Below are 12,546 nucleotides of genomic sequence, written 5' to 3'. Positions count from 1 at the left end.
GAAAAAATGACGTTTTGCCATTCGTGCACCCAGGTTCGTCGTTGAGACCCATCGTAGGCACTCCTGTCTGTGAAGCACCGTCAAGGGTAACCGCAGCCATGGTGTCCGAGCTGATAGTCTATGCTGCTGCAAACGTCGTCGAAATGTTCGTGCAGATGATTGTTGTCTTGCAAACGTCCCCATCTGTTGACCCAGGGATCGAGACGTGGTTGCACGATCCGTTACAGCCCTGCGGATAAGATGCCTGTCATCTCGACTGCTAGTGATAGGAGGCCGTTTGGATCTAGCACGGCGTTCCGTGTTACCCCCCCGAACCCACCGATTCCATATTCTGTTAACAGTAATTGGATCTCGACCAACGCGAGCAGAGATGTCGCGATACGATAAACCGCAGTCGCGATAGGGTACAATCCGACCTTTATCAAAGTCGGAAACGTGATGGTACGCATTTCTCCTTCTTACACGAGGCATCACAACAATGTTTCACCAGGCAACGCCGGTCAACTGCTGTTTGTGTATGAGAAATCGGTTGGAAACTTTCCTCATGTCAGCAGGTTGTAGGTGTCGCCACCAGCGCCAACCTTGTGCGAATGCTCTGAAAAGCTAATCATTTGCATATCACAGCATCTGTTTGTAGTCGGTTAAATTTCGCGTCTGTAGCTCGTCAGCTTCGTGGTGTAGCAATTTTAATGGCCAGTAGTGTAGTTCCCGATATTTTTTTATTCTCTAATTCACTTGTCTTCCTCAAGACCTGTTGAAAAACGTGCCATAATGCGCGATTGTTATAAACTAGACGTTATTAAAAACGTAACATAGAAGCAGCTTCGTACTAGCGTACAGTAACTTAACTTGTCCACTTTCTGGAGAGTAAACAAATGGAACCACAAGAAAAATGTACACCAGTCACTGAGTCAACAGTTTTCAATTTTAGATTTGTTTGTGTACGATATACACCAACGTGTATGTTTACATGAAAAGAATGGAAATAGTGGCGCGTTAGAATGTCTTGTGCACTTGTTTTATGAATGAGAATCTACTGTTCTAGCTGGCGTGTGCTTGCGAGTGGGTTCATCGCATCAAAAGCGAGAACAGGAACTCTGGCGGCTTTGTCTGTGCGAGTTCTATGATGGTTACGTTGCCTGACGCTGAAACTTGTCGTCTCCTATAGCGTCACAGGAAGACGGGAAAATATGCATCGGGGAGGTAGGCTGTTTTCAGGAATCGCTCTCTACAGACTTAGTCTACCTGAGTAGCATTACGCCTACTTCCAGACACAATAAACGAAAACTGATGACGGTACATTTTTCAGCAAGGACTTCTTTTACTGTACACAACACGTCGGTTGCAGGTACTACATGTATCAGTATTACCAATAAGGAAGCCGGCCGCGGTGGCCGAGCGGTTCTAGGCGCTTCAGTCCAGAACTACGCGGCTGCTACGGACGCAGGTTCGAATCCTGCCTCGGGCATGGATGCGTGCGATGTACTTACGTTAGTTTGGTTTAAGTAGTTCTAAGCTTAGGGGACTGTTGATCTCAGATATTAAGTCCCATATTGCTTAGAGCCTTTGAAACATTTTTGAACCAACAAGGAAACATTATTGCATTTGCTGTTTCGCTAACTTATATTCTCCACAAAGGAGTACCATTTGTAGCTTTTCTTCGTTGATGTATATTGTACTCACACAAACCTTCAATTGGAGAATGTTGAATGAATGACCTATGTGCATTTTCCAGGGGTATCCATTTCTTTACTGCCAACGTAACAAGTGGATGAGTTACGTTATCTCGGGTGACTGCACTGTGTGCTAGAACAAGTGAGTTAAAGTCAGTTTTGTGTTAAGTTTTTAATACCCTCACGTTTACGTGGATGGTAAATTGTGATACGACTTTGAAAAAGCCTTCAGGAGAGGAAGTGTGTCGTTGTTGTGGTCCTCAGTCCAGATTTGGTTTGGTGCAGCTCTCCATGTTACTCTATCCTGCACAAGCCTTTTCATTACAGAAAAACTGTTGCTACCTACATCATTCTGAATCTGCTTATTGTATTCATCTCATGGTCTCCCTCTATGATTTTTACTGCTCACACTTCCCTCAAGTACTAAACTGGCGATCCCTTGATAGAATGTGTCCTACCAAACTATCCCTTCTTTTAGTAAGGTTGTACCACAAAGCTCTATTCTCCCCAGTTCTGTTCCGTGCCATGTCATTAGTTTTGTGGTCCACTTATTTAACCTTCAGCATTCTTCTGTAGCACCACATCTCAGAAGCTACTATCTTCTTCTTGTCCAAACTGATTATCGTCGATGTTTCACTTCCATACGTGGCTACGCTCAGTACAAATGCTTTCAGAAAAGACTTCTTAACACTTAAATCTATATTCGATGTTAACAAATTTCTCTTCTTTAGAAATGTTTTCTTGCCATTGCGAGTCGACACTTTATATCCTCTCTACTTCAGCCATTATGAGTTCTTTTGTGGCCCGAATAGCAAAACTCATCAATTATTTGAAGAGTCTCGTTTCCTAATTTAATTCCCCCAGCTTCATCTGATTTAATTCGACTACATTCCATTTTTCTTGTTTTGCTTTTGTTGATGTTCATCTTATTTGTCCATTCCATTCAACTGCCGTTCCAAGTCCTTTGCTGTCTCTGACAGAATTACAGTATTATCGGCAAACCTCTAACTTTTTCTTCTCCATGGACTTTCATTCCTACTCCAAATTTATATTTGATTTATTTTCCTGCTTGTTCAATGAACAGATTGAATAACATCTGGGATGGACTACAACCCTGTCACACGCCCTTGTCTACCATGTAACATTATATGTCTGTTGGCGAGCTAATCGGCCTCCTAGAATTGGTACAAGAAGAGCTCAAAATGTTGTACGGCTGAACATTAGCGGGCCCAGGTCTCTGGACAAGCCGCGGCAGTTCCAGCTTCCCCTTGGGCGGCCGGTACGAGCGAGTCCAGATGCAAAGCCTAGAGGCGTCGCAGGAAATGAGGAAAATCTCGCTGGAAATTTGGACGGCTGCTATTCGCATGACCTTTGTGCATGAGGTGCTCCGGTAAATGGCGGAGTGTCAGAGAATTTTAAAGATGGCTACGTTACAGCTCTTTGACAGTCGACAATAGCTCACAGTCAAAAATTAATGCAAATCTGAATAAACCTGCGATCTCAGAAAAATGAGGCACATCCAATGACAGAAGAATACTTCAATACCTTTAAAACTACAGAAGCTAATATTTTACAGTAAATAAACATTTTTATAATGAACCTGTGAACTAACAATTTCCCAGAACTCCTGAAGATAGACGATGACTGTGTGTATACAGTCCCTTCGACTGTTTAGAGATGTCGCTAAACCCGCCCATGCATACAGCGCTTATTAGACGGAGGGGTCCGACAGTTCCAGTCATTCCACCAGGAAGGAGGTATACGGCTCGTGTTGTCTGTAGTTCAACCACGCCTTGCGGGCAAAACCGCGGTTCGATCGCGTTCGCATTGTTACTTTGTGCCAGGAAGGGCTCTCACCAAGGAAAGTGTCCAGGCGTTTCGAAGTGAACCAGTTCGCCAAATCGATGTTGTTCGGATATGGAGGAGATTCAGAGAGACAGGAACTGCCAATGACATGCCTCACTCAGGCTGCCCAAGGGCTACTACCGCAGTGGATGACCGCTACCTACGATTATGGCTCGGAGGAACCCTGACATCAGCGCTGCCATGTTGAATAATGCTTTTCGTGCAGCCACAGGACGTCGTGTTATGACTCAAACTGTGCGCAATAGGCTGCATGATACGCAACTTCACTCCCGACATCCATGGCGAAGTCCATCTTTGCAATCACGACACCAAGCAGCGCAGTACAGATGGGCCCAAAACATGCCGCATGGACCGCTCAGAATTGGCATCACGTTCTCTTCACGGACGAGTGTCGCATATGCCTTTAACCAGACAATCGTGGGAGGCGTGTTTGGCTGCAACTCGGTCTGGCTGAACGCCTTAGACACACTGTCCAGCGAGTGCAGCAAGGTGGAGGTTCCCTGCTGTTTTGGGGTGGCATTATGTGTGGCCGACGTACGCCGCTGGTGGTCATGGAAACGCGCCTTTACGGCTGTACGATACGTCAATGCCATCCATCTACCGAAAGTTCAATCATATCGGCAGCATACTGGCGAGGCATTCACCTTCATGGACGACAATTCGCGCCCCCATCGTCCTCATCTTTTGAATGACCTTCTTCAGGATAACGACATTGCTCGACTAGAGTGGCCAGCGTGTTATCCAGACATGAGCCCTATCCAACATGCCTGGGATAGATTGAAAAGGGCTGTTTATGGACGAAGTGACCCACCAACAACCCTGAGGGATCCACACCGAATCGCCGTTGAGGAGTGGGACGATATGGACTAACAGTGCTTTGATGAACTTGGGGTAGTACGCCACGACGAGTACAGGCACGCAACAATGCAAGAGGAGGCGCTACTGGATATTAAGGGTACCAGTGTGTCCAGCAATCTGGACTAACACCTCTGAAGGTCTCCCTGTATGGTGGTACAACATGCAATGTGTCTGAGACTTGAGTTTCTCCTGCGTGTACAACTTGCAAATAACTTCCGGGAATTCAGCCAGGTAACACTTTCAGCGAACGCCGACATTTCGGCGTGAGAACACCCCGCCATTTTCAAGGCAAATTGCAACGGACAGGTGGCGTACATGCAAATTTAAAACCTCGGTTCTCGGACTGAAGCAGGAAAGATAACACACACACACTGAACACTAGTGCCACCAAAGATGACCAAAGTCAGAGCTATCGATAGTGAGACTATGAATTCGCAGGTGAGGTAGCATTGACTCTGTCCCTCTGTTTTTTGACAAGGGAGTGAGCCGGATTCCAAACAGAGTTTAAACAGAAACCTCCATCCCTGTTAACAAGGTTGCTCGCTAATTTAATCTCAACTGCCTCCCTAATAACACTGTCCCAATAGCTGGACGTGCATGCCAATATCTCGGTGTTATTATATAACATGGGGTGACCAGTATCCAAGCAATGTTCGGCAATAGCAGATCTACTTGTCTGCTGTAATCGTGTGTGCCGTTTATGCTCAGTACATCGGTCCTCAACGGTCCTGATGGTTTGACCAATATATGCCATGCCGCAGCTACAAGGAATACGATATACACCCGCCTTACGCAGTCCAAGATAATCCTTAACGGAACTCAAAAGTGCTCTAATTTTAGATGGAGGTCAGAAAACACATTTCACATCGTATTTCCGTAAAATACGACCGATCTTGTTGGACGTGTTTCCTACGTAAGGCAAAAACGCAGTAGACTTAGGTGTTGACTCAGAATTATCATCAATCACCCGATGTACAGTTGGTCGATAGCGCAACGCACGTTCAATCTATCACTACCCCTAACCTTTTGACGAAATGTAACTTCAAGATGGGACATCTCAGCTGGAAAAGTCTCAGCGTTAGAAACGACATGTGCCCTGTGTACCAAGGTACGAAGTACCCCTTCACGCTGAGCCAGATGGTGACAACTATTAGCCTGTAAGTACAAGTCGGTGTGAGTACGTTTCCTGTAGACTGCATGTCCCAATGATCCATCATCCCTCCTCCTAACCAACACGTCAAGAAAGGGAAGGCAACCACCCTGTCCCACCTCCATCGTAAAACGAATGTTCGAGTGGATCGAGTTCAGATGTTCTAGAAAGACATTTAGATTCTCCCTACCATGAGGCCAAACAACGAAGGTCGCTGTCGCTGAAAGTGTTACCTGTCTGAATTCCCGGAAGTTATTTGAAAAACGCAATGTGTGGTTTTCATGAGCAGTAAAAAGCGCGGAAATGATGTTTATGTTGATCTCTATTGCAATTTTCTGTACTGGTTCCAGAACTCTAGGAACCGAGGTGTTGCAAAACCTTTTTTTGATGTGTGTATTTATCATTCTATCCGTAATACCTTACCATATCGAGTGAAGTGCAGGAGTGACAGGGGCTTTATTCAGATAGAGTCGCACAAAACATCGGCGAAGCGGCGGCAGGTACGAACGCCGGGAGGAATAAAACCGCGTGTGAACAAAACGCGGGCCATCCATAAAACCAGCGGCGGTCCGCGCTGCGCCATTATCACGTGGGCAGTTCATTAGTAGCAGGGGGAGCCACAGGTTGGCGGATTACACGCCGCGCTGCGGCCTGTGGCGTGGGCCAGGGTGTGCGCGCGGCTCGGCTCGCTACGGCCGGCCAGCCAGCCAGCGCGCATACGCCCCGCCAGATGAATGGCTCATTCAATTATGGACAAATCTGCGGCGGACAGGCGCAAAGCCTACCGCACACAGCGCCGCTGCTTCCATTCCAAAGCCGTCATTAAAGGCCGGCGCTAATGAGAAGCGCCGCAGAATTTTCCACGCCCGCTGACATGCCACGACGGCGGGCTGACGGACCTCCCCTAGGATCTTCGTCCCAAATGCATTAGTTGTCGTTATGACTGGCAGTGAGTCTCCATCGTAGAATCGATCTCAATACAAATGTGCACACACTGCATTCAGGGGGACAATAACAGTATTCACCATGTCGTTCTTAATGCAGAGACATCGCCAGACGCGTCAGTAGCGGCTGGTCGCGCCTACGGTAAACACAGGGATGAGCGCGCGTCTGTATGACGTCAGAAATGTAGTGTTACAACCGGCGAACACAAACACCTGAAGTGTTAGGCCTGTATTATACTGTAAAAAATCTCTGTCAAAGATTTTCTCGAACTTCTTTCACCAAACTTCTTCACTGGAGCTCCTGCACGATCGTAAAATTTTTCGCTATAGTTGCTAGGGAACGGAAGCCGAACAGTTAACCGCATCTGCAACAGCATATGCTGATGGCGAACGCAATTCTTGAAAAGAAAGACCAATGGAAACGATCGTGGGTGAAAACGTGCATAGCGAGAAGAAAAGTTCGAACTTCCAGAATGAAATTTTCACTCTGCAGCGGAGTGAGTGTGCGCTGATATGAAATTTCCTGGCAGATGAAAACTATGTGCCGGACCAATGCTCGAACTCGGGACCTTTACCTTTCGCGGGCAAGTCTTCGGGCAAAAGTGCGGGCAAAAGCTCGAACTGTTCACCAAAATTTTGAATCGTGAGCTACAGTGCGACAACATAAAATCAATTGACAATGGCAGAACAAACATTTCAATTCGGACTTATGAAAGTGATCCCTGATATTTGCATATACGATACTCATTTAAGAAATGCCGTTTTTCAATTTCATTCATGTTCGTGGATAGCCTGCAACGATTTGAATAATGAAATTCTGCATTAGTTACGTATTTTTTCACGCTTAGTATGACGCCTCTTCAAAATTTATTCTCATTATGAAGAGGAAATATTTACAGGCATATTACATGACAGTTGTTTGTGTGTCGTTCTACTCTCTTTGCTTACAGCTGTATTTTGATGGTTTACCGCAGTTGGACAGACTTACTTTTTCGACTTTTCGAAACAACACCTACTTATGTAAATATTTTTACCTGATGATGTGAATAAATTCTCGCAAAGAATCGTGCAAGTCTTGAAAAAAAACGTAACTGGTGCAGTGTTTCATTATTTAAACAATATATACTGTTACTATTAAAGATACTGTCATGGTTAGGTTAAGATTTTTAGCAACGGATGAAAGTTATTCGAGCTTGTAATACAGTACTCGAATCCCGCAGGGTACCATTTTACGTATTACATCCAGAAATATATGAGCCAACATACAAATCCCAGAAGGAGGAATTCAATAAGGTTAAGTAGTTTATTTAGAGTACAAGTAAACAGATTTATTTCACTTATATAGCCTTTGAACACACTTGGCTTTTCACATCTCCATCTCCTTTCATATCCTTTCTTTTTGTATGTAAGCTTAACAGTATCCACAGCACAGGAACGTGGAATGCAGCTGATTGCTACAGCTATTTTTTAAGGTTCCAGCCGCTTATTACGATTTTTGTAGCCAGCATGCTTTGCGTTATGAAGAATTTCGTAGTCTTCATACTTTGTAATGATCACTTTGGTGGTAGCGATGCATCAAATATGTTGTTGTTGTTGTTGTTGTGGTCTTCAGCCCTGAGACTGGTTTGATGCAGCTCTCCATGCTACTCTATCCTGTGCAAGTCTCTTCATCTCCCAGTACCTACTGCAGCCTACATCCTTCTGAATCTTCTTAGTGTATTCATCTCTTGGTCTCCCTCTACGATTTTTACCCTCCACGCTGCCCTCCAGTACTAAATTGGTTATCCCTTGATGTCTCAGAACGTCTCCTCCCAACCGATCCCTTCTTCTAGTCAAGTTGTGCCACAAACTCCTCTTCTCCCCAATTCTATTCAATACCTCCTCATTAGTTAAGTGATCTACTCATCTAATCTTCAGTATTCTTCTGTAGCACCACATTTCGAAAACTTCTATTCTCTTCTTGTCCAAACTGCACTCCAGGAAATGGAAAAAAGAACAGATTGACACCGGTGTGTCAGACCCACCATACTTGCTCCGGACACTGCGAGAGGGCTGTACAAGCAATGATCACACGCACGGCACAGCGGACACACCAGGAACCGCGGTGTTGGCCGTCGAATGGCGCTAGCTGCGCAGCATTTGTGCACCGCCGCCGTTAGTGTCAGCCAGTTTGCCGTGGCAGTCTTTAACACTGGTAGCATGCCGCGACAGCGTTGACGTGAACCGTATGTGCAGTTGACGGTCTTTGAGCGAGGGCGTATAGTGGGCATGCGGGAGGCCGGGTGGACGTACCGCCGAATTGCTCAACACGTGGGGCGTGAGGTCTCCACAGTACATCGATGTTGTCGCCAGTGGTCGGCGGAAGGTGCACGTGCCCGTCGACCTGGGACCGGACCGCAGTGACGCACGGATGCACGCCAAGACCGTAGGATCCTACGCAGTGCCGTAGGGGACCGCACCGCCACTTCCCAGCAAATTAGGGACACTGTTGCTCCTGGGGTATCGGCGAGGACCATTCGCAACCGTCTCCATGAAGCTGGGCTACGGTCCCACACACCGTTAGGCCGTCTTCCGCTCACGCCCCAACATCTCACGCGGTCTGCACGTCCAGCACGAACGCTGGTCCAACTGAGGCGCCAGGTGGAAATGGCATGGCAAGCCGTTCCACAGGACTACATCCAGCATCTCTACGATCGTCTCCATGGGAGAATAGCAGCCTTCTGTCAGTGTGATCATGTGATGTATCTGACCCCAGGAATGTGTCATTAAAGTTTCCCGTTCCTGGGACAATGAATTCACGGTTTTCTTATTTCAATTTCCAGGAGTGTATTTATCGGCCATGTTTCACTTCCATACATGGCTATACTCCATACAAATACTTTCAGAAATGACTTCCTGACACTTACATTAATACTCGATGTTAACAAATTTCTCTTCTTCAGAAACGCTTTCCTTGTCATTGCCAGTCTACATTTTATATCCTCTCTACTCCGACCATCATCAGTTATTTTGCTCCCCAAATAGCAAAACTCCTTTGCTACTTTAAGGGCCTCATTTCCTAATCTAATTCCTTCAGCATCACCCGATTTAATTTGACTACATTCCATTATCCTCGTTTTGCTTTTGTTGATGTTCATCTTATACCCTCCTTTCAAGACACTGTCCATTCCGTTCAACTGCTCTTCCAAGTCCTTTGCTGTCTCTGACAGAATTACAATGTCGTCGGCGAACTTCAAAGTTTTTATTTCTTCTCCATGGATTTTAATACTTACTCCGAAGTTTTCTTTTGTTTTCTTTACTGCTTGCTCAATATACAGATTGAATAACATCGGGGACAGGCTACAACCCTGTCTCACTCCCTTCCCAACCGCTGCTTCCCTTTCATGCCCCTCGACTCTTATAACTGCCGTCTGGTTTCTGTACAAATTGTAAATAGCTTTTCGCTCCCTGTATTTTACCCCTGCCACCTTCAGAATTTGAAAGAGAGTATTCCAGTCAACATTTTCAAAAGCTTTCTCTAAGTCTACATATGCTAGAAACGTAGGTTTGCCTTTCCTTAATCTTTCTTCTAAGGTAAGTCGTAGGGTCAGTATTGCCTCACGTGTTCCAAAATTTCTACGGAATACCAACTGATCTTCCCCGAGATCGGCTTCTACCAGTTTTTCCATTCGTCTGTAAAGAATTCGCGTTTGTATTTTGCAGCTGTGACTTATTAAACTGATAGCTCGGTAATTTTCACGTCTGCCAACACCTGCTTTTTTCGGGATTGGAATTAATATATTCTTCTTGAAGTCTGACACTATTTCGCCTGTCTCATGCATCAAATATATTTCGTCATTTTATAGCTTAAATGCTGTGAAGCGACCGAGGCGACATGAAACGAACGGTCTTCGGTCTAATTTTTATCAAAGATCTTTGCTAAAATCTTCCCTAATACACTGTCAAAGATTTGACCAAAGGACTTTGATAAGTATTTATCGTTGGCCACGAACGCTACGCTGCTGACGTTCCGCGGACTTGCGCTCAGGCCTGTATCTATCTTTGGCCTCGTATCTGGTGTACCTCAGCGTAGTGTGATGGGGCCAACATTGTTCAGCCGGCCGAAGTGGCCGTGCGGTTAAAGGCGCTGCAGTCTGGAACCGCAAGACCGCTACGGTCGCAGGTTCGAATCCTGCCTCGGGCATGGATGTTTGTGATGTCCTTAGGTTAGTTAGGTTTAACTAGTTCTAAGTTCTAGGGGACTAATGACCTCAGCAGTTGAGTCCCATAGTGCTCAGAGCCATTTGAACCATTTGAACCAACATTGTTCACGATATATTACAGGGGTTGTCATAAAATATTGCCACCTCGAAAAACCAGAGTTAAGTAATTTTTTCTCAAGAACGAATTTTCACTCTTCGGTGGAGTATACGCTGGTTAGAAACGTACTGGCAGATTAAAACTGTGCGCTGGACTGGGACTTCAAACTAGGACCTTTGCCTTTCGCGGGTGTGTGCTCTACCGACAGAGCTACGTCAAGAATAGAAAAAGATGACTGTAAGAAAAGAAGGAACTCGGACATGCATGCATGTTTGAAGGAACAGGCTCTGCGGTGACTGCAGCTGCTATGAAAGACATGAAATGTATTCACTGTTGCGAATGTGAACCACCTCCAGCTGTGTGCATGCACGAATGTCCAAAGGAACATTGCATTCTACTTCTTCACAACACAGACAGTGCAGTTTCGTATGTATTCCTCGGCCGATACGGGGGCCTGGGACTTGCAAATAAAATGTCTCCCCTGTACAGGAAGAACATGAATGGGATGTAGTGGTAGAGGTATGACACATGGATGTCGACGTAAGGAAGTTTGGTGGCCTTGAGTCATGCTCGCATAGCCGAAATATTTAAGGCAACCTCTCCCGTAAAGGGGTAAATGTGTTTTCGAGTCCCGGCTCAGCATAAATTTTCATTGTCGTCATACCATTATACAACTGGACGCATTTCATATTTGCAGCTGTGAATATATTTCGTGCCTTCATCTGTAACGGTTCAAAAGCAGGGCGGACTGCAACGTTACACTCGGGAACGGCGATGCTTCAAACTGCAAGGTTTCGACATACAGGAGGAAAAAAAGACTCAAACGTCCATGTGATACGTAAGGTGTGTTAATGATGTCACACTGACACCAAATTTCACCATAATTCTGCTCAACGCCATGGTGGACGTGTCACATTATGGGAAGGTCGTCCCACCCCTCTATTACCAATATTCCATCTCTTTTCTCAACGGCCACTGACGGTGCTCTGAATTGCGTCAATGAACCACCCGCTCGCTTGGGGCCTTCATTTACAGACATTTTGAGGTCGCAAATGACGGTTTTCAGTGCGATGTGCAGCAGAATGACGTTCTTGACAATCATTGCCACGTCTGACACAACCTCTCCCAAACGATTCAACCCTTGTCTAATGACATCGTGTGGCTGCAGTCCCACTAACATGATTTGACCCCTTTGGAGAATTATTAGGGACAGCTCAAAACCATTTGACTAAATTCTAACGTGATCGTAATCAGCAAAGAATTTTACGCTTTCTCAGCCACTCCTTGCGTCCACCTGTGGTATGATTATGGGGGAAGTGCAACGTTGACACATGTTTGAATAAAACAGCACGGGGTCCCTCTAAGATCCTCGCTCTGAACTGCGTCAATGAACCACCCGCTCGCTTGGGGCCTTCATTTTAAGACATTTCGAGGTCGCAAATGACGGTTCACAGTGCGATGTGCAGCAGAATGACGTTCTTGACAATCTTTGCCACGTCTGACACAACTCCTCCCAAACGATTCAACCCTTGTCTAATGACATCGTGTGGCTGCAGTCCCACTAACATGATCTGACCCCTTTGGAGAATTATTAGGGACAGTTCAAAACCATTTGACTAAATTCTAACGTGATCGTAATCAGCACAGAATTTTACGCTTTCTCAGCCCCTCCTTGCGTCCTCCTGTGGTATGATCATGGGGAAGTGCGACGTTGACACATGTTTGAATAAAACAGCACAGGGTCCCTCTAAGATCC

General features: G+C 45.8%; 1 protein-coding gene across 1 annotated transcript in view; it reads right to left on the bottom strand.

Annotated features, from left to right (window-relative positions):
• LOC124606075 (F-box/LRR-repeat protein 16-like) overlaps positions 1-12,546 on the bottom strand; it is a 705,098-nt gene that overhangs the window by 386,818 nt on the left and 305,734 nt on the right. The window lies entirely within an intron of this gene.

The sequence above is a fragment of the Schistocerca americana genome, chromosome 3 (genome assembly GCF_021461395.2).
Source record: "Schistocerca americana isolate TAMUIC-IGC-003095 chromosome 3, iqSchAmer2.1, whole genome shotgun sequence".
In the NCBI taxonomy this organism is placed as follows: Eukaryota; Metazoa; Arthropoda; class Insecta; order Orthoptera; family Acrididae; genus Schistocerca; species Schistocerca americana.
This window is presented reverse-complemented; position numbering and strand designations above follow the sequence as displayed.